The 23,056-nt window shown below is 45.2% G+C and overlaps 2 protein-coding genes across 17 annotated transcripts in view; one reads left to right on the top strand and one right to left on the bottom strand.

The window, feature by feature from the left end:
• Positions 1-23,056, bottom strand: part of gulp1a (GULP PTB domain containing engulfment adaptor 1a) — a 350,639-nt gene that overhangs the window by 237,500 nt on the left and 90,083 nt on the right. The window lies entirely within an intron of this gene.
• The window catches only part of map2 (microtubule-associated protein 2), an 80,660-nt gene that overhangs the window by 15,531 nt on the left and 42,073 nt on the right, over positions 1-23,056 (top strand). For 15 of the 16 annotated variants that reach the window (XM_077002264.1, XM_077002262.1, XM_077002261.1 and 12 more), the window contains 2 exons: positions 12,517-12,583; positions 22,181-22,311. The gene's annotated coding sequence lies outside the window, so the exon portion shown is untranslated. Of the gene's footprint in view, positions 1-7,339; positions 7,554-12,516; positions 12,584-22,180; positions 22,312-23,056 lie in introns of those variants that run through there. The other variant, XM_077002252.1, reaches the window with a different exon arrangement.

Below are 23,056 nucleotides of genomic sequence, written 5' to 3'. Positions count from 1 at the left end.
CGTGTGGAGAATTTCAAATTACCAACCTGACATTTTTGCTGCTTGTCTGAGAATGCCTGGTCAACAATGGCACTGGGGGAAGAGGTGAGTCACAGGGAGATGACCTTTCACCCCTGAAGCCCTGAGACACATTTACATTGACAGCTTCTGTCTCAAGACTCTCTCTGCTGTTGGACACAGGAAGTGGTGTAGTGTAATTCTAGTGATGTGTTCTCTTTTTCCTCATTGGCACTCCACAGGATCAGGTACCATTGTAATAAATGAGGTGAATCAGCTACAGCTGCATGTTAATAAGACATATGATTAAGTTGCTAGAGCGCTGGACAGATGGACAGGTGCTGAGAGGAAGGTGAGAGGTAGGAGAAACCAAAGCTGACCTCTGACCCCTTATGGCTTTCAGATGTGTCTGAGAGTGTTGTGTCTGCCGTGCTAAAGCAGCCTTAAAAGTTGCCTTCTCTCCAGATGGCCGTCTCAAAGAACTCCCGCCCTTCATGCCACCCCTCCTCATCCTCTAGTCCCCGCCCTGCTCTCTTAGCACTGCCCCCTCATCATCTAGGCTCCGCCCCACCTCATCCTCTGGGCCCCACCCCCTGCTCCCTCCCTTTGTTCAGTGCTCCTGGGTTTGTAGCTCTTTTTCAGGACCTCTGCCTTTCTCTTCTCCAGTGTGTTTTAGTGAGTTGGCAGTGGAGTCTGTGTGTGTGTGTTTGTGTGTGTGAGAAAGAGAGAGAGAGAGACCAGGGTTAGGGGTCGGAAGTGTAGAAAAGAGCCCATTAAGGGCTGGTAGGGGGTTGGGGGCAGTTTACGAGGGGAATGCACAGCCTGTGCTGAAAGACCCTCTTGTCTGGTAAACCACACACACACACACACACACATACACACACACACGCACACTCACACACATACACACACTCACAACATACACACACTGACACACACACACGCATAAGCACATACATGCACGCACACACACACACACACACACACACACACACACACACACACACACATAAACCTTGGTGCACACCCCCTCATCTCATATTGTCTTGTTCCATATATGTATATATCAATATCTATATATATACATATATGTGCGTAGCCAAAATGGCCCAGTTCTGATGAAATGCTCTGGGGGACTTTGAGTTGGCTGAGCTACTAAATCACTGTTCCTGGTTTGGTGTCCCTCAGTGTCTCTGCCTGGTTTCAGGGGTACAGTAGTCAGGGTCACATTTCCTGCAGTTGCACAGAGGGTTTTCCCGCCGTGGGTTTACATCATGCAGACAGAAATAGCCTCTGGTTTCCCTCTCATACAGGCCAGGGCCATTACACATGCTCCACTCCTCTGAAACACATGCTTGTATTTTAAAAATGGCCTCTGCTCTCTTAATCTTTGGACATGCTGACAGGGCATTGATCAGAACGTGTTCTTCTCTGAACTGCCCCTGGGGCAGAACTGTGTGAGGGATTGGGCACTCACACACTATCCTGCATGCTTGTAGTATGTTTAGATGTTTTCTGGAGATGCAGGTAGAACTGAGCTATGACCAAAACCTCTGATGAGCAAAGGAGACCATGCTACACACACACACATAGATTTCTGTAGTATTTCCAGCTGTTTGTTGTGGCCCACACCACCAACACTGTCGTCTCCTCCTTGTGTGGCAGGCTGAGCAGGGTTAGCTCACCTCAGAGGGCTTTAACTGGGTTCTACTTGTCCACCACCCCCTGCTCCGCCCCTCTGAAGTGGGCACTGCTCTCACCACAAAACTTTGGTGCACACCCCCTCATCTCATATTGTCTTGTTCCATCTCTCCCTCCGTCTCTGTCATATTCTCTCTTTCCCTCCCTCTCTCTCTCACTCACTCAACCACATGTGCTCAGTCTCTCTGCCTGTCTCTGCCTCTGCTCCCCCATAAGCGGTGTGTAGGCTGCCCACACCACGCAGCATAACCTAAAAGACAGACGATGATGGCAAAACAATGGAGTCCTAAAGCTTTCATCCTTCAGTTTTAGATGAGGGCCACAGGGAAAGAATTGCACACATTTTGCAAGCTATTGCAAACACGATAGTTTAAAATACAGATGTATGACTGATTAGGTAATGTTTATGATGGACAGTGATGTGTGTTTGCAGTTGGTTTATGCGTGAATTCTCTTCTGAGTTGTCTTGCCTCCTGGTCTGTGTTCCCTTTTATTTTCTTCGACCCTGTCCATCTCTTCCCTCTCTCTGGAGGATTGACCCTCGTTTCACTTCCTGTCTCGTTCACATTATTTAAGCCTGTGTGCTAAATTTGCCCATGGGAAACATATTTCACACAAGAGGAATTTCCTGTATTCTTCTCATGAGCAGGATGAAGGAAGATAGAGGGAAAGGGAGGGAGGGAGATGGAGAAAGAGAGAGAAAGTTAGAGAGAGAAAGAGAGAGAGTCAGAGAGAGGGAGTGAAAGAGAGAGATGGACAGAGAGAAGGAGAAGGGGGGAAAGAGAAGGGGAAAGAGAGGGAGAATAGGCAAAGAGATGGAGAGAATGGGGGAGGGAGAGAGATGGAGTACAAGAAAAAGATGGAAAAGGGGAGAGATGGACAGGGAGAGAAAAAGAGAGAGGGAGAACAGGAAGAGAGAGTGAGAGAGAAGGGGGGGAATGGGGAGTTGGAGACTTTTTTGACGTCTTAGCCAAGAATTTGCGCTTCATCATTCTTTTTTTTCTCTCACTCTCTACGTTGCTCTTCCTTTCATTCTCTTTGAAATTCTGCCCCGCTGTTGTAGGTTGAATTGCAGATGCTGTATAGACAGATTTCTGTTTGACACACAGAAGACATCCACCCACAATTCGTGTCTTTGTATAGTCCAAAAAGGGACGAAGCACTGGACATACACGTCTCTTGGGTGATCTTGGGGAGCTTGGGGGGTTGTGAACAGCTGCACATGCATATGGGTTTTCACACTGCCAGATCATCTGTTGGGTTTGGGTCTGGGGCTTGGAGATTATCCACCTCAGGACCAGAATCTTTACTGACAAAACAGACTGAGGTGTATTCTAGCCATGCAGTGGCATGACAGTAAATAAAAGCTAGAATAGGAAGAGGAAATAAGATACACACAGAGGAAAAACAGGTGTAAATATTTAAATGAAGCCCTTGATAATGAGATTGTATTTGGATAGAGTCAAGAAAAACACATGTGAACTTGGCCATATGTTTTCTTTTCCTAATCCAATCAAGTGTAAGTAACGTGTGTCTCAAGGTGATTCAACGTGGTTAACAGCTAGTGCGCTAATTCAGTTTGGGACAGAATGACATATGATCTCACATGCCACCTCGTCCTGTGAATCCGCTGGGACTCCAACGGCTCTATTTGCATGATTCAGTGAAGCCCTGAGCTGTGATGGAGGCCAACACGCAGCACCAGTGGGCCTCGGACGCGTTTGAATCACGTTGGAAGAATAACAATCACCACCTGCTGGTTCACATAGTCTCACGCTTGTAATGTCATTTTCCCACCAGGCCTGGCTGTGTCGGCGGTGCGGTGTGTTCTTGGACCAGGTGTCTTGAGTCCCCGATGCTTTACCCTAGGCATCCAGTTCCCTCTGCCTCTCCCTGGGCTTAATGGCTACCCCTTTGAAGCTGGGCCTTTAAGTCTCAAAGATAGAAGTACATCAAAACATCTCTGACATTTACCTGCACTTGTCTCCTCTATTATTAAGTCTCCATTGCCTTTCCTTGAATTTTGGCACTGTATGTCAGTGAATAGCAATCTGTCTTTGCTATAAACATCCATGTAGTTTATTTCTCCTAAGTGATTTGTTGCTACCTGACAAAGCAAAATTGTAAGTGTGTTCCACTTCCACAAAGGTGTTCCATAACTGAGTTGCTGAAGCATCTCTATCTGACTTGTTTTTAATGAACATCCTAACACCAAATAATAGTTTGATGGAGAATGCTGGTATTTGATGGACAATGTTGGTGTTTGATTCATAATGATGGTGTGTGGTGGAGAATGATTGTGTTTGACAGAGAATGATGGTGTTTGATAGAGAATTATGGTGTTTGACGGAGAAAGTTGGTGTTTGATGGAGAATGGTTGAAGCAGGGTTGCCAACTCTCACGCATTGAGCGTGAGACACACGCATTTGACCGTTTTCACACGCTCTCACGCCACACTTCCGATATCTCACGCCGAAAAAAAATATCCAGTTTATTTACCTCAGATCCACATATATGATTCAATACGTTACTAGTTCGCTAGCTCTGGCGCCATCCACCGGCGATATAACACTGAATCTGTGTCCATTTTACGTTCGCCACCCCCCCGCTCAACAAAATACACTCACAACCGGCTCCAGGTTAAAATCTCACTCCAAGCGAACGTCAAAAGTTGGCAACCCTGGTTGAAGTTTGAAGGTTGGTGTTCAATGGAGATTGGTTGACGTTTGAAGGTTGGTGTTCGATGGAGACTGGTTGATGTTCTGTTGATGTTCTGGACTTTAGACTCTTATTCTCATTGTTTCTCTGTAACCTGAGTAGGTAGATCCTACTGGTTGAGTTAAGGCCTGAGCAGAAGGTCTTGAGGACTGGCCACTTACAGACATCTGAGAGGCTTGAGAGCATCTACTGATCCAGGGAGGACAGACTCGCATCATACATACACTCTCTCTCTCTCTCTCACGCACACACACACACACACACACACACACACACACACACACCCTGTGGACTACTCTGTCCAGTTGGTCAGCTGTCTCCTTCCATCCCGGTGAGAGTTGACAGTCATACGTAAAGCTGAATTTTGTATTTAGCTTTCACATGTTTTTGACCACGTTACTGTTCCTGTAATTTTTTAAGATGCAGTTCTCATTGTCAGATGTCAGTTTTCTTTGTCATCAGCTACAATGGCAGACACTCTCATAAAGATGATTATGATTCTGGTTCCCTGTCACTACACTCATGCATATTTATTTTTTTATGACATGCATATTTATTAAGACTTTTACTTCCTTCTTGTGCCCATATTTATTTCCTGAGCTTTAATGCTTTCTAATAACCGTGAGGTTGCATAATTTTGATAATTTTTGACTGTTGTCATGTCTTCAAAAAGTGGAAGTGGAAATTCCCTCACTGAGAAAATGGATAAAAAGTAATTTCATGAGAATTAATTGGAATGAGTTACGCTCGACCCATTTTGTACTTTTACAGGACATGGATTAGGCAGCACAAGTCTTTTACTAAGGGTGATCTTCCTGTCAGATCTGGTGATACAGACCTCTTACTAAGAGGGATCTTCGTGGCCAATTTGGTGATATAGAGCTCTTTCTGAGAGTTATCTTTCTGCTTTGGCCACTCATCTCCTGAGAGGCTGGGAAGGTACAGCTATTGTAAGGAACACTGAACCACAAGCTGAAGAGATTGAATATTGTGAAAGAAAAAGATGATATTGAACAAGTACACTGAGCACACTCAGTTAGAAATCCCACACCGACTAGATGGCTGTTTGCCCGCTGAAATGTCAAACAAATAGAGGACCTCCTCAAGCCCTTTGAGAGAGGAAGAATGTATGTGTGTATGTGTGAGAGAGTTCTCTGAGTCATTATCCCCACTCTTCTGTCCACTTAGAGATTATTTACAAAGAAACAGCCTGTTGTGTGTGTGTGTGTGTGTGTGTGTGTGTGTGTGTGTGTGTGTGTGTGTGTGTGTGTGTGTGTGTGTGTGTGTGTGTGTGTGTGTGTGTGTGTGTGTGTGTGTGTGTGAATGTAGACCTGCCTGCCCACATGTATCCTGGGACTACCTTTGCCTCCAAGACTGCTGATCTGGGTTATCAAATATTTACAATTGCTCTTCCTTAACGAGCTCGTCCCACTGGAGCAGCTGAGGCCTGTGGCTGAGGATTTGATATAGGAGTGAGCTTCTGTTTACCAAGAGCCTCCTCTCCCACTCTCTCACCCACAGGACATGCTTCCTTTCTGCATACCACGGTGAACAGGCGCTACAGAGAGAGCAGAGCGCGCAGGAGAAGGTGCATGGCCCTTCTACGCGCTGCACAAACATACAGCTGGACGTTTTTACACTTTTGATTTTTTGCTTTGATGAAACACTGCAGGTCACCGCCTGATATAAAGAAGAGGTGTGGGAAAACGGCAGTATTGTAAACCTTGCTGGATATCAGTGTTTACCCATCACCCATTACTCTCTGAAAGAGCTCCTTATCACCAAATCTGACGATTCAGAAGTTCACCCGTATAAAGAACTCTGGATTGCTCTATATTATATACAAACTGGGTCAAGCATAAATCAACTCAATGCATTATTTTAAATTAAATTAATTCTTATTACATTTCATTATAGCATGCATTCTGTCTTTGAACTCAAACCTGCTTCCTGCTGTTTCGTGGACAAAAAGCAGGACTGTTTTTGACTCACAGTGACCTACAGTGACTGCGCTTACAGGAGAGTGATTGTGGAAAACAAGGCGTGTGATACAGCAGTTCTGCACTGAACGGAGTGGTGTGTGTTTTCTAGCACAAGTAGTAACGTTACTGGTGACGTGAGCTAGAGTGAAGGCCTGGGGTTAATCTTGACATCTGTCTCCAGCACCACAGACCACAAATGTATTGTCTAGGATTCCGATGTTTTGTGGAAATGTGATCTGTATGTTTACATGATTAGCTTGACGAGTGTGTTGCTGCCAGATCGATGTGATACATGTCGTGGAGTGTGTGGACTTGATTACAACAGCAGTACCTCAAAGGTTGGAATTGAAACCAAGTCTGTTTAATCAATGCAGGGTGCATTGTTCAAAGGTTTTGTTTTGCTTTTGTTAAGATTTTAAAATTCTTCCAAAATGTTGAAAATAAAATTAGAAAATGATGTTTTGTGTATGTGTCCATTTCAACATCCTATACACACGGTTCAAAATGTACTGAAACGGCAGCCATGTTTTTGTGGTTGCAGCCTTTAACGTCGTTGGCCATTAAACCCATGTATCCTTATAGAAATATGATATGAATTAATAAATGTTTATATCTGTGTAGACAGTTATGTGTTCTTTCATGTGAAGCCCCAATAGACATGATTGGCCTTGAAGAGACATATAATATGAAGGTTTATGGTAAGGCAACGTGTATAAGCTATGGCTATGAGCAGGGGTGGGCGATCTAACGCTTTTATATCGTGATCTTGAAGTGGTGCACATTTACTTTTCAAGCGAGCTGCGTGACACTTTAGAAACTTTAGAAAACGCTTCAATGTCCAGTAATAAAATGGATCCACGACACGTTCACACACCAGGTGAGCCGGTTGCGCTACACCACGCGTCTCTTCCATGAGGTCACGTTCACGTGTGACGCATTTTAAAAACAAACTGCGCCAGTGTTGGTTAGGCGATGTCTAATGTTTTTCAAGTGCTCCGCAAATATGACAGATCTATTCATCCACCTTATACACAATTATCTTTGGCGTTTGTGTTAGAACTTTAATAAATACGGTAAAAGCAGCAATCGATGGATAGAGGCGACCGAGGCAGTCACCTACCTACAGACATGGTGCAGATTTAATCTACGTACAATGTGAGAAGACCCTCCAGATGTTTGGTGATGTTGCAAATATTCTTTTATTACCAAATGTTGACTGAAAACTGCGCATTTTGCTTCGCCTTTTAAGTGTACATTTTACTACGATAGTTCAATACCGCTCATTAGAGCTTTAATTAAAGGTAGGTTTGATGCAGTAGGCCTATTGTGTTTTAAATAGTACAAATAGATAAGTCCATGGAGTTTTTCGAATCTGGATATTCTCGACGGTACGTTTCAAAACAGGGATGAAAGATTCAGATTGTGAATGGTTGTTAAAAGAATCGTGATGTGAGTGTTTGGGAAGATCTCTCACTACTATGTCTTAAGTGGCCACATTTGAAGCTCCATCTGAGATGTGATCTTAAGCATGTCGGATAACGGTAGATGCTGTGAGTATTAAACTGCAGTTCCCTTCATGACACATTTGTTGTTGTGATGTGTACATCAAGAAGAATTTTTTAAACCTGGTGTAGATAAATTAAGTATATGGGCCACTTTCATTGTTTAAGCCAATTCAAATTCTGAATCCATTTAATCTAGTGACCTAAAATCAGCTGATGCCATTATTTCCAGATATTGTGATTTATTTAATTAGGCAGGGTTTTTTTTGGAGAAGGAGATTATTTTTTTGTTATCATTTGTGTTTGGTTCAGTGCTGCTAGGATAGAACAGAGTCTTCGGGATCCATTACACTTGTCTTTCTCCTGAATGACTCCCAACATCTCTGGCCAGAAGTGCCCTGCTCCTGTCGTGGGGTCTCTCCAGTGAGATGAACCTGTGTGATGATCTAGGGGAGCTTGGCACATGAAAACAACTGGACTCATGAAAGTGTGTGGTGCTCGTTTACAAGGGGGACAACACAGGGACACCTCTCTCCTTCTCTCTGTCTCTCCCTCTCTCTTTCCTTCTCTCTCCCTGTCTCAAACCTTCTCCCCCTTCTCTCGGACTAGAGGCATAACACAGGTAGCACTGTTGCTACAGCCTCTGAGGAATATCCTGTTCAATGGAGTAACTGGAGTGTGTATTTAATTTGGCTGCTGTGAAATAAAACTAGCTTAGCTTATTCAGATGTATCCAGTATACAAATCATAAGAGAACACGTTATAATAATGCTTAATCATATATTATAGTGATGCATAATCATATGTTATAATAATGCATAATCATATTCATCATGCCCTTGCAAAGAAGGAACTACTGAAAGGCCTGAAGTGTGTGTGAACTCTGGCTAGCTACACCTGAAAAAGGTAACAATAAAAAATAAAACTTTAAGTAATGCCACTGCATCTCCGGTGCAGTGTGTCTCACACCAGTTATGCAGTGCTAGATGTCTGCAGGTGTGGATCTCAGTCCTGGAGCCTGGGGCCGGGGTTGGGGCTTGGGATGAGGACCAGACACACAGCTGCTGCCTGCCAGTGGCTGGGACAGGATTAACATCTCAGCAGTGCAGCTTGGGGCACAGAGCCTCAGCTCCCCCAACACACCCCACAGCCGCGAATGAGCACAACTGTGCACACCTGACTACACATCACAGCCTCTGCTCTAGCAAACATGGAACTTTAGCAAATAAAGTCGTGAATTTCTTCTTGAGTTCACAGAATTCATCATGCTGCCCATATTGTTTAGCCAAATATGCTAATTCTGCTAACAAACAAAAAATGTTTGTGTACAAAAATCCGTTATTAACATAATGCAAATGATTTTCTGCTAATCGGTGGCTACTGGGTTTCACAGAAGGCGAAATGATGAACTGGCCAGGGCATAAAGGAGAGAGCTCAGTGTCTCTAAAGAAGAGAGGTTAGTGTCTCTATAGGAGAGAGCTCAGTGTATCTAAAGGAGAGAGCTCAGTATCTCTAAAGGAGAGAGCTCAGTGTCTCTAAAGGAGAGAGTTCAGTGTCTCTAAAGGAGACAGCTCAGTGTCTCTAAAGGAGACAGCTCAGTGTATCTAAAGGAGAGAGCTATGTGTCTAAAGGAGATAGCTATGTGTCTAAAGGAGATAGCTCAGTGTCTAAAGGAGAGAGCTCAGTTTCTCTAAAGGAGACAGCTATTTGTCTCTAAAGGAGAGAGCTCTGTGTCTCTAAAGGAGAGAGCTATTTGTCTCTAAAGGAGAGAGCTCTGTGTCTCTAAAGGAGAGAGCTCTGTGTAAAGGAGAGAGCTCAGTGTCTGTAAAGGAGAGAGTTCAGTGTCTGTAAAGGAGAGAGTTCAGTGTCTGTAAAGGAGAGAGCTCAGTGTCTGTAAAGGAGAGAGCTCAGTGTCTGTAAAGGAGAGAGCTCAGTGTCTGTAAAGGACAGAGCTCAGTGTCTGTAAAGGAGAGAGCTATGTGTCTGTAAAGGAGAGAGTTCAATGTCTCTAAAGGAGAGAGCTCAGTGTCTGTAAAGGAGAGAGCTATTTGTCTCTAAAGGAGAGAGCTCTGTGTCTCTAAAGGAGAGAGCTCTGTGTTTGTAAAGGAGAGAGCTCAGTGTCTCTAAAGGAGAGAGGTTAGTGTCTCTATAGGAGAGAGCTCAGTGTATCTAAAGGAGAGAGCTCAGTATCTCTAAAGGAGAGAGCTCAGTGTCTCTAAAGGAGAGAGTTCAGTGTCTCTAAAGGAGACAGCTCAGTGTCTCTAAAGGAGACAGCTCAGTGTCTCTAAAGGAGACAGCTCAGTGTCTCTAAAGGAGAGAGCTATGTGTCTAAAGGAGATAGTTATGTGTCTAAAGGAGATAGCTCAGTGTCTAAAGGAGAGAGGTCAGTGTCTCTAAAGGAGACAGCTATTTGTCTCTAAAGGAGAGAGCCCTGTGTCTCTAAAAGAGAGAGCTATTTGTCTCTAAAGGAGAGAGCTCTGTGTCTCTAAAGGAGAGAGCTCAGTCTCTAAAGGAGAGAGCTCAGTGTCTGTAAAGGAGAGAGCTCTGTGCCTCTAAAGGAGAGAGTTCAGTGTCTCTAAAGGAGACAGCTCAGTGTCTCTAAAGGAGACAGCTCAGTGTCTCTAAAGGAGACAGCTCAGTGTCTCTAAAGGAGAGAGCTATGTGTCTAAAGGAGATAGTTATGTGTCTAAAGGAGATAGCTCAGTGTCTAAAGGAGAGAGGTCAGTGTCTCTAAAGGAGACAGCTATTTGTCTCTAAAGGAGAGAGCTCTGTGTCTCTAAAGGAGAGAGCTATTTGTCTCTAAAGGAGAGAGCTCTGTGTCTCTAAAGGAGAGAGCTCTGTGTAAAGGAGAGGGCTCTGTGTCTGTAAAGGAGAGAGTTCAGTGTCTGTAAAGGAGAGAGTTCAGTGTCTGTAAAGGAGAGAGCTCAGTGTCTGTAAAGGAGAGAGCTCAGTGTTTGTAAAGGAGAGAGCTCAGTGTCTGTAAAGGAGAAAGCTCAGTGTCTGTAAAGGAGAGAGCTCAGTGTCTGTAAAGGAGAGAGCTATGTGTCTGTAAAGGAGAGAGTTCAATGTCTCTAAAGGAGAGAGCTCAGTGTCTGTAAAGGAGAGAGCTATTTGTCTCTAAAGGAGAGAGCTCTGTGTCTCTAAAGGAGAGAGCTCTGTGTTTGTAAAGGAGAGAGCTCTGTGTCTCTAAAGGAGAGAGCTCAGTCTCTGTAAAGGAGAGAGCTCAGTGTCTGTAAAGGAGAGAGCTATGTGTCTCTAAAGGAGAGAGTTCAGTGTCTGTAAAGGAGAGAGCTCAGTGTCTGTAAAGGAGAGAGCTCAGTGTCTGACTTTATGCACTGCTGTTTTTAGAGAGACAGACAGGGAAACAAAGCAGTGTAATTATCCAGCACACCATGAACCCTTCCCCCAAACAAACACACACACACCCCTCCCCCAAACAAACACACACACACACACACACACATACACACACCACAGCTCATATTTCCATTCGCATGATCTTACTCTTGTTGCAAAAATGCCATCTTGTATTTGTTTGGGCTTTGGACTGAACTGCATCGTGATGCTCTTATATGTTTCTCTAATCATACACCAGTGTAATTCATTTTTCACACTGCTTGGTCTATGTATATTCTGATCAGCATTTCAGTGCATACTAGAACTGCTTCTAACTTTAGTAAGAGGGCAGTTTTAATTGCAGACTCCCTACACAGCAAGGACATGCACAAAAGCTCATGGGTAACGGAAAAGAGGCTGGAATACATGTGCCTAGCTGGAATACATGTGCCTAGCTGGAATACATGTGCCTAGCTGGAATACATGTGCCTTGGGGAACAATCACCACTTTGTGAGGCCCCTGATCTGCCCATCACAGGCAGCTCACAGCTGGAGAATGATGAGTGATCCTGTAGTGCTTAACTGCACATATAGGTGGCAGCAGAGCAGTGGGGCAGTGATTCAGGCTTCTGGAAGCTTCTGTCATAGTGATTCAGTCATTCATTAACTCCCCAATACTATACTGCCCCCGACTCCAGTCATAACGGTCTGGACGTCAGTTTATTAATAAACAGAGCCATACTCAGCCACACACACATACACACACACACACTCAATAAGCCACACTCTGACACACCTTACCTCTACACACACACACACTTTTCCTTCCCTGCTGTACTTCCCTGGTGTGTGTGTGTGTGTGTGTGTGTGTGTGTGTGTGTGTGTGTGTGTGTGTGTGTGTGTATGTGTGTGTGTGTGTGTGTGTGTGTGTGTGTGTGTGTGTGTGTGTGTATGTGTATGTGTGTGTTTGTGTGTGTGTGTGTGTGTGTGTGTGTGTGTGTGTGTGTGTGTGTGTGTGTGTGTGTGTGTGTGTGAATCTCAGTAGTAGCGTTCTTCTGGGTGCTTCTTTGATGCTAGAGAGTGATTCTTCTGTAATAGCTGAGGTTCTCTATCTGTTACATATGACATTGAGGACACCTTCTACTCACCTGCACTATTTACATCTGGTTCTCCCCCCCCTCTCTCTCTCTCTCTCTCTCTCTCTCTCTCTCTCTCTCTCTCTCTCTCTCTCTCTCTCTCTCTCTCTCTCTCTCTCTCTCTCTCTCTCTCTCTGTCTCCAGGTTCAGCTGGTTCACTCTCCTCTTGTGTGCCGTACTGGAACTCTGTATCCCGTCCACAGAATTGCTGGTAGGCACATCCCCCTCTCTCCTCCACCTGTCTTACTCTCACGTCTGTCTCTGTGTCTATGTCTGTCTCTGTATCTGTGTCTGTCTCTGTCTATGTATCTGTCTCTGTATCTGTAACTGTCTCTGTATTTGTGTCTGTCTCCGTGTCTGTCTCTGTCTCCGTGTCTGTCTCTGTGTCTGTATCTGTGTCTGTATCTGTGTCTGTCTCTGTGTCTGTGTTGCTCTCTCTTGTTCTCACACTCTCTCTGTCTCTCTCTCCATCTCTTCATTTTTTGTGTCTTTCTGTGTCATTCTCCCTTTCTGTCTATCTCTCTCTCTCACCCCTACTGTCTCTCTATTTCACTCTCCCTGCAGGGATGCTGTCATGTTATTGTGCCTGATCTGATGCAGTGGAAGAGTGTGAGATTGTCAGAGTTTTCTCCTTCTCTGCTTTCTCTCTTTCTGTCCCACCCTCTGTCACACTTATTCTGTTATTCACGTTGACTTTCTCACCATGGCTGATCACTTATGAACACTAGAGCAATGATTTATGAAGTGTGTGTGTGTACATGTGTGTGTGTGCGCACGTGTGTACGTGTGTGTGTGCGCGTGTGTGTGCGCATGTGTGCGTGTGTGTGTGTGTGGCTGTGGGCAGGCGTGTGTGTGTGTGTGTGTGTGTGTGTGTGTGTGTGTGTGTGTGTGTGTGTGTGTGTGTGGGTGTGGGCAGGAGTGTATGTGTGTGTGTGTGTGGGTGTGGGCAGGCATGCACGTGTGCATCTGCTCATTTTTTAATGACTCTAAAGCCGTGATGAGGACATGTTGCTTCGCAGGAGTTGTGAGTCATATTTGTGTGTGATTGTCTTTAAGTGACACACTCAATGTAGTGATGATGCAGTGATCTATGATCTAAGAGTTGTGTGTGTTTTACTGTAGGTGTCACACTGAACTGATGGTCTGGTAGCATTGTTATCCCAGACCTCTGAACACAAATGCTTTGTGTGTTGTGTGAGTGACCTCACTCACACAAATGTTTGAGTGCTCACACTCAAACCGACCAAGCACTCTGCGCTGTGACTCTGTGCTGTGACTCTGTGCTGTGACTCTCTATGGTGACTCTGCACTGTGACTCTGCACTGTGACTCTGTATGGTGACTCTGCGCTGTGACTCTGCGCTGTGACTCTGCGCTGTGACTGCGCTGTAACTCTGCACTGTGACTAGGGTTGCAACGGTATGAGATTTTCACGGTATGATAACCGTCTCAGAAAATACCGCGGTATCACGGTTATCACGGTATCACAGTTAGTTTGTATATTATTAAAAGATACACTGACCCTTAAAGACATTACAACAAGTTTTTTTTGTTCAATTAACTATTTATTGTAGAAACCTGGAACTATTGTATACAAAATGCCTCCTTTAAAAAAAATAAGCTGTAAACATGTTTATATAAATACTGCAAAATTAGAGAAACCTAAATCATGGATTTCAGTACAATTATTTAAGTTTAAATTATTTAATATCTGATAAACTCAGCCTGGGTCAGTGTCTGATCAACAACTGTTGTAAACGTCCGTTGTACTGCCAAGTTGGAATATAACCAGATACTGCAGAAAGAGATAATTTATTTCTGACATGATCCTCACAATAGAGATTTCTATTTTAAGGCTTTCACACGAGTCTGGTTTTAACATATGAAAAACAGGCACGTTAGAATTTGAAAATGAACGCATGTAAATTAATGGCATCTTTCACATCCAGTGAAAGCAAGGACCATAAAAAGCTAGGTTTATTCTTTTCACTAGTGACCGTAGCGCGACTCCGCAGTTCTCTCGTATCACGTTAACAAATACGAGCCTCTTGTAATTCCAGGATGAAACATGAGAAAACGTGAAGACGTTAAGATTGGGCGTTTTGAAAATAAACAACCATTAAATAATGTGATGAAAAAGCGAATTATTTCGAGTATATGTATAAATATTTAACTTTATTAAGTTTAAGGTGCTGGGAAATATTGAAACGGACCTTTAAAGTTACGTACAAGTGCTTTAATTCCACCTTGTGAAGGTGTATGAATCCTGCAAACATGACTTTGTTCATTGCGCTGAGTCGCGGCGCGCGCAAAGTTACAAAATTCGAGAGGTGCACGACCTCGCGAATCGACAGCGTGTGAGACCCTCGCGCACGGGCGGTGCCACCGCGATTACGTCATTTTCGCCGCTGACTTTAGTTTAGCTTTTTTTTGTTAAAAAAATTGTTAAGTCTGATACACTTTCTGCCATTCTCACCGCTGTGCTGAGTAGCTGAACCGGAGCGGAGTTGCGCATGCGCGGGTCAGTTTCTCCGCTGGCTTGCTTTTTACCGGTAATAAGCAAACGCACACGGTATGATAACCGTGTATTTTAATACCGTGGTATACCGTGAAACCGGTTACCGCTGCAACCCTAACTGTGACTCTGTATGGTGACTCTGCGCTGTGACTCTGCGCTGTGACTCTGTATGGTGACTCTGCGCTGTGACTCTGCGCTGTGACTCTGCACTGTGACTCTGTGCTGTGACTCTGCACTGTGACTCTGTGCTGTGACTCTGTATGGTGACTCTGCACTGTGACTCTGTGCTGTGACTCTGTATGGTGACTCTGCGCTGTGACTCTGTATGGTGACTCTGCGCTGTGACTCTGCGCTGTGACTCTGTGCTGTGACTCTGCACTGTGACTCTGCGCTGTGACTCTGCGCTGTGACTCTGCGCTGTAACTCTGCACTGTGACTCTGTATGGTGACTCTGTGCTGTGACTCTGTGCTGTGACTCTGTGCTGTGACTCTGCACTGTGACTCTGCACTGTGACTGCGCTGTAACTCTGCGCTGTGACTCTGTATGGTGACTCTGCGCTGGGACTCTGCACTGTGACTCTGTATGGTGACTCTGCGCTGTGACTCTGCGCTGTGACTGCGCTGTAACTCTGCACTGTGACTCTGTATGGTGACTCTGCGCTGTGACTCTGCACTGTGACTCTGTGCTGTGACTCTGCACTGTGACTCTGTGCTGTGCATGTCTGAAGATCCTCCTGGTGTGGAACAGTTAACACTGCATGCAGTAACCACACAATCCAAATTCAAGGCACAGATCAGACCAGACATCACACCGAGAAAACATCATTTGAGGGTCACGGAACAGGAACAAACATAACAGGATTTCTTTGTGAGGTGATGTGCTTTGTGTGTGTGTGTGTGTGTGTGTGTGTGTGTGTGTGCGTACGTGCGTGCGTGCGTGCGTGCGTGCGTGTGCGTGTGCACCTTGAGGCGTGTGCTATGTGTGCCTTTGTAATGCCTTTTCCTGCTGTGTGTGTGTGTGTGTGTGTGTGTGTGTGTGTGTGTGTGTGTGTGTGTGTGTGTGTGTGTGTGTGTCCTTTCTGATCCATCTGTGTGTGGTGATGCGGCGGAGCGAGACACAGCAGTCCAAAGCCTGGTGCTATTCTGAGCCTGTGCTCAATGCCAGAAGAACTCGTTCTCTGGCTCTGCCTGTCGTCTCGCTGGCTGTGGAGTCTGAGTGTAACTCGGCACAGCTCGGCACCGCAACAGCAGCCTCAAACCGGTGATGTAATGCAGAAAGAGCAAAGTAGACAAACAGACACAATATTACAAATGAACAAACAGACTTATGGACATCTGGAAAACATGTTCTGTCTGACAGTATACAGACAGGCACGATGAAAGGCGTAAATACGTCCAGACGGGGAGGCGGAGGAAGTAGACTTAAGATTGCTAGTGTGAGAGAGAGTGAAAGAGGGAGCGACAGAGAGAGGGTGACACAGGGACGGAGAGCGAGAGAGGACACTGGCTGTCAGATGCGTGTCCATGTCTCTGGCCTGTGGGTTGAGGTGACCGTTCTGCTTGCCTGCTCTTTTCTGCCTCTCTCCTAAACAAATAGATGCTGACACACAAGGACAAGGTGACAGCACTCTGAAGTCCAAAAATGCCCCCCCCCCAAAGGTGCACCCAGAGCCATACACAAGAAAAACCCTCAGCCTGAAATCTACCCCTAAAAGCCCAGCTGGTTCCGCTCAGGTCATTAACCGCCTGGTAGTGCACTACAGACTGTCGAGTCTCACACTGCCAACACACTGGGCTGACAATAACAAAATAACAATAACCAAAAAGATTAATTATAATTTAAGATGTGTGTATCATTAAATATTTATATGGGCAGTGTAAGCAAGAACATAAAGTGTGTGTGTGTGTGTGTGTGTGTGTGTGTGTGTGTGTGTGTGTGTGTGTGTGTGTGTGTGTGTGTGTGTGTGTGTGTGTGTGTGTGTGTGTGCGTGTGTGTGTGTGTGGGGAGAGAGGGGTAATAGTTCTTGGTCTATCATATGCATTAAAGGTTAACTCTTTCATTCTAATTCACCTCCCGTACAGTCTGTATGTATTGATTTGACATGGGTGGTGTTTACAGTAGTCTCGGGCTCCTCCTTCTCCTGTAGCAAGCAGGTTGAAGCCTAAATGTGATGGAAAGACACTTTGTCCCAGCTCGGACCTGGACAAGATCTGCTGTGGACGTGACGCTGCGCCATAGAGACAGGGCTTGACTGAGTGAACCTGGCGTGAGTGGGAGGAGAAGGTCTTAGGTGGATGTGGGTGGAGGAGAGAGAGGGTGGTGACAAAGTGCCATCAGAAGACCTCCGTCAGCACTCTAGAGCCTCAGATCCTTGACTTGCGTGGGAAGGTGGTCGTCTTTGGAGGCCGTCTCCAACGTCCTTTGCCTGTCAAACTGCCAACTTGATTTTTATTTATAATGTCATTCGCAGAGCTGTAATTACATGTTTTAAAAACTGCGGTGGCTTTGGAAACCTTTAGCTTGCATCTCCCATAAAAAAATAAAATAAAAAAAAAAAACGATGCAGTTGAATCTCATAAAAATCAGCACAAATGGTGTATCTTGACACTCTATTATTCCAAAGTCAGACAAGGACTTTGAAACTAGGAAGTAACTCATTCACTCACACATTTTCCAGTAAGAGGCTAAGCTGAAAAGCACCTGTCTGAAGCAGCACAGTGAGCTGCAGACTGTTCCACCCGTAAGGACCAGAGAGATTCAGGGCCCTTCTGATTCTGAGCACCTCATACGTGAGCAATTCCCTCTGATTCTCTTAAACAACACCAAACCTATTCATTATGCACAGACACACACAGTAAAATTCCCAGTATTGAATTACCACCTCCTGAGTCAAACAAATGCCTCCAGCAGTCGTTTAGGTCCAGCAGGACATGAACAAGGGCCAGGGGAGAAATTATCCAGTACTACTGATACTACTGGGGGAGAAATTATCTAGCACTACTTATACTACTGGGGGAGAAATTATCCAGTACTACTGATACTACTGGGGGAGAAATTATCCAGCACTGCTTATACTACTGGGGGAGAATTAATCCAGCACTACTGATACTACTGGGGGAGAAATAATCCAGCACTACTGATACTACAGGGAGAGAATTAAACCAGTACTACTGATACTATTGGGGAAGAATTAATCCAGTACTACGGATGCTACAGGGGGAGAATTAATCCAGTACTACTGATACTACTGGGGGAGAACTAATCCAGTACTACTGATACTACTGGGGGGAGAATGTATCCAGTACTACTGATACTACTGTGGAAGAATTAATCCAGTACTACTGATACTACAGGGGGAGAATTAATCCAGTACTACTGATACTACTGGGGGAGAATTAATCCAGTACTACTGATACTACTGGGGGAGAACTAATCCAGTACTATTGATACTACTGGGGAAGAATTAATCCAGTACTACTGATACTACTGGGGGAGAACTAATCCAGTACTACTGATACTACTGGGGGAGAATTAATCCAGCACTATTGATACTACTGGGGGAGAATTTATCCAGTACTACTGATACTACTGGGGGAGAGTTCATCCTGCACTACTGATACTACTGGGGGATAATTAATCCAGCACTACTGATACTTCTGGGGGAGAATTAATCCAGTACTACTGATACTACTGGGGGTAAATTAGTCCAGCACCACTGATACTACTGGGGGAGAATTAATCCAGCACTACTGATACTACTGGGGGAGAATGAATCCAGCACTATTGATTCTGCTGGGGGAGAATTAATCCAGCACTACTGATACTTCTGGGGGAGAATTAATTCGGCACTACTGATTCTGCTGGGGGAGAATTAATCCAGTACTGCTGATACTACTTGGGGAGAATTAATTCAGCACCACTGATACTACTGGGGGAGAATTAATCCAGCACTATTGATACTACTGGGGGAGAATTAATCCAGCACTACTGATACTACTGGGGGAGAATTAATCCAGTACTACTGATACTACTGGGGGAGAATTAATCCAGCACTGCTAATACTACTGGGGGAGAATGAATCCAGTACTACTGATACTACTGGGGGAGAATGAATCCAGCACCGCTGTACAGGTGACTCCTGGGAGCCAGAACTCACCTTCTGTGGGAGGCAAGCATCTTTAATTAATCTAATGTAAAATACATGAGAGAGAGAGAGAGAGAGAGAGAGAGAGAGAGAGAGAGACCCTGCACATACAGTGTGTTTGGGAGCGGAACGAGTATTAGTGTTTTGGTGATCCTTCACCATGGAGCTCACAGTTCAGCAAAAGCATACTTAACACCATCTGCTAGTCTTCTGCCTGAAAGAGAGAAATCTGCTCCAACGAAACATTAAGACCGTTCTCGTCTGAGAACTCGACATCTCCGTAGAGGAACACAAAGCTCTGTGGGCGTTCCTGCCGGCAGGCACGATGTGTCTTTCAGGCGGAGAAGACCAGGCACAGTCTCCCACGTCTCCAAGTCTGTACGAGGACCGAGTAGTGAGACTGGTTCTGGGAGGCAGGGGCCCGCTGGGGCTAATTTAAACGCAGCCTGCCTACACAATCACATAATGACATCCCGAGGAGACAGGGGGGAGACCACAGAAGAGAGTGCACTCCGCACAGAGCGTTTCCAGACCTTCTCCAGACTTCCCACACTACGCATCCCTGCGTGTCTGTGTATGTGAGTGTGTGTGTGTGTGTGGGTGTGTGTGAGTGTGTGAGTGTGTGGGTGGGTGTACGTGGGTAGGTGCATGTGAGGCTTAGTGGCTTGGCTGTCTTTCTGTCAGTAGTCATGCAGGCTTATTGTGTGTGAGTGAGTGGGTGTGTGTGCGTGCGTGTGTGTGTGGTACTTCAGTAACTGGATGTATAAGAGATCTCTGTATCCGTACGCTGAGATGGAAGTGTGTTTTGATGCTCCTTTATTTGTGTTTTCAGAGCGTACAGTCTTATTATTTGTGGAGGATGAATCACCCTGGAGAGCTCACAGTTTGTCTAAAGGCACTCGTTCTGAGTGGAGAGAGAAACTGTTTTCCACTTCATATTCCCTGTGAAGCATGGCTAAAGGAGGACAGAGAGAGAGAGAGAGAGAGAGAGAGAGAGATGAAGGTATAGCTCTGTCATTTGCTCTGGATCTCCTGCAGGACATCAGACTTGACAAGGTACCCATGAGGTGTGAGTAGAAGCTTCTGGTTGTTCAGACATGCACCACCTTGGATGGAGAAATATTGACATTTTCTTTACTTTATTCTTGTTCTTCACTTTATTCTAGTTTAATTTAATTTAATTTCTTTGCTCCAGAATGGTGACTCTGTAGGCCTCAAGGTAACGCCTCCCTGTGGTTCTTTTTTCTTGGTGCTCTTGGCTCTGGTTTAAGGTCCAGCTTCTTCTGAGCTGCCTAAGCCCCATACATGCGTCTCCCACTTACTTCAGGGTGGCATTTCACAGCCACGTGCCACTTTGAACAGATGAATCACAGACAGCAGTTTCGCCATGAAAATATTTCATCTCCCTGTTCTGAACGTGCCGTGTGCTCCTGTGGCCCTGCAGCGTGGTGGAGTGTGATTTGTGGGTCACAGCTCCAACCCTCCCCATCCTCTCCGTTTGTCTTCACTTTCATTCCACGTTTAACTCAAAATGGCACCACGTGAGAACTCTCAAACCACTGGCTGCGTTTTTCAGACTTGCTGTGCACTTAGAGCCAAAAGATGAGTTTTTCCATTGTCGTACAAACTCAGCACAGTGCAGTCTTCAACAATCTCTTGCGCTCACATGCGCACACACACACACACACCCACACACACACACACATTTGCTCATTTATGTACTGGTCTCCCACACTCCACGCCAGGGCTGACTCATGCAGGTTTAGCTGGGAGTGGAGATGCTGCCCTCAGCACATTACTGCGTGTAATCAGGAAGGTGTTGGACGTGAAAGAGAGCCTCGAGGAGCCCGACCAGCACGTCTGTCGTCCCCTAATCCGCGAAGCTTGTCATTAAGCTTGCCCTGCAACACGTCTCCTGGAATACCTGTTCTTACCAAGTGTCAAAATCCAAAGAGAATTCTGCAATGTGAAGATGTCTTTTAGATGAGGCACTGCAGGCTCTTGAAGTCTTACAGCTCAACAGTTTTATAAGATCACATTTGTGCACATGCAACAAAACCCGTTGGGTACCCAGAGCTCTTTGGAATCAATGCATCTTTAATACATAACATATTCAAAAGTTGAACTGAATCTTAACCTAAGAACTGAAAATTGTCTCAGCCATGAAATTATATGGACCATTATACACCTAGTTGTGGAGATATGGATGTGTGTGTGTGTGTGTGTGTGTGTGTGTGTGTGTGTGTGTGTTTGGGGGAAGGGTTCATGGTGGGCTTGGGAAGACCTGTCTGTCCTCCTGCCTGTAACAACTACAACAACAACAACAATAATAATAATAATAATAATAGCCCAGATCATGCCAGACAGTCCAGATCACACATGGTCCCTACTTGTTCTAACAAATACTGACATTTCAGTGTTTGCTGTTGGGTTTAACCCACATGACCCGTGTGTGTAAAGGGGATTACTGAGTCTTTCTGAGAGTCTTGATCCTCTCACCTCAGCCAGATGCAGTGTGGGAATCAGGGCTGTGTTCTCTGCTCTGGTGATGCCTTGCAGGTTTAGAGTAAACGCTGTCTGATAATTCCTCAAGTAAAAAACTCCTTTTATTTGCACTCAGATGTATTGGTGCGTGTATATCTCTGTGAGATGCATTTGTGTACATATGAGAATCAATTAACTTGTACACACCTGTATCTCTGTCTAGTTAGCACAGTTGCCCGGAGTGCGTGTGTTCGTGTGTGTGTGTGTGTGTGTGTGTGTGTGTGTGTGTGTGTGTGTGTGTGTGTGTGTGTGTGTGTGTGTGTGTTCATGTGTGTGTGTATGTTCAGTGTTGACTAAGGTTTAATGGGTCAGACAGGTGACTCACCTTCTCATGATTAACACTGGGCATGATCTCATTACTGCTAATAACGCTGTATGATCTCATTTTTTATTGGTCACACACAATCCTTGTGAGTTTCGGCCAAATGTCCCCACAATGTAAAATGTTCAAGTATCATCCAGGAGACAAAGAACTAAATACACACCTTCACACACATGCACACACACACCTGCTGCTGGTGTCATGCAGGCTATTACCAGCAGTACTACTGTAATTAGAATGCTTAAATCCTGACCCAGGTTGTATCTCCTCCCCTCTACAGGTGTGACTTCTTGGGTTCTTCTGACTCTCACGCCTGTGCTCTGAGTAACTCCACAGGGCAGAAGCAGCCCTCCACACACTCTCACACACACAGCCACCATCATCGCCAGGAGCCCAGACATACCAACACAGGTGAGCCTCTTCCGAAAAAAGAAAATGTGTTCACCCACAGCGAGATCGGAGGCTACATTTGAGTGTGTGACCTAGAAGTGCTTCGGTCCAGCCTTTGAAAAGCAGAGACAGTGTGTGTGTGTGTGTGTCTGTCCTCCCTGTGTTACACCTGCAGACCTTTCTCAGCTCTCAGTGGGTGTAAGGCGGCCCGCTCTCTTGAAGTAGAGCACAGAAACACACAACAGAGGTGTTGTGGGCAATGAACAATTTTTAACTTTTTTTTGTTTCAATTTTAAACAAATAGGGGGACTGTGTGTGTGTGTGTGTGTGTGTGTGTGTGTGTGTGTGTGTTTCAGCTCTCAGAACACTTAGAGCTGTGCGTGGGCTGAATGCGTGGGAAAGAGTGTGATGCACACAGGCGAAACACCCAAACAAAAGCCTGATAATAAGATGTGTCTCACTCTCTCAATCTGTCTCTCATGTAGTCACTCTGTTACTCTTTCACTCTTTCATTTTTCATCTATCTATCTATCTATCTATCTATCTATCTATCTATCTATCTATCTATCTATCGGGAGAAGAGTCAGTGTGCTTATGCAAGGAGAGGTGTGTAGGGGAGAGGGGTCAGAGGTCAGGGAGTGGTGTGTAGGGGTCAGGGGTCAGGGACCTGGCTGCACTTCTCCTCCTCTGCACTGGCCCTTTTAACACTGATTTGAACTTCCCCGCAGTTCTGCCACCAGAGTTCCTTTGTGTGTGTGTGTGTGTG

This window comes from Brachyhypopomus gauderio, chromosome 4 (genome assembly GCF_052324685.1).
Source record: "Brachyhypopomus gauderio isolate BG-103 chromosome 4, BGAUD_0.2, whole genome shotgun sequence".
Taxonomy (NCBI): domain Eukaryota; kingdom Metazoa; phylum Chordata; class Actinopteri; order Gymnotiformes; family Hypopomidae; genus Brachyhypopomus; species Brachyhypopomus gauderio.
The sequence above is the reverse complement of the archived record's forward strand: the minus strand, read 5'-3'. Positions and strand labels throughout refer to the sequence as shown.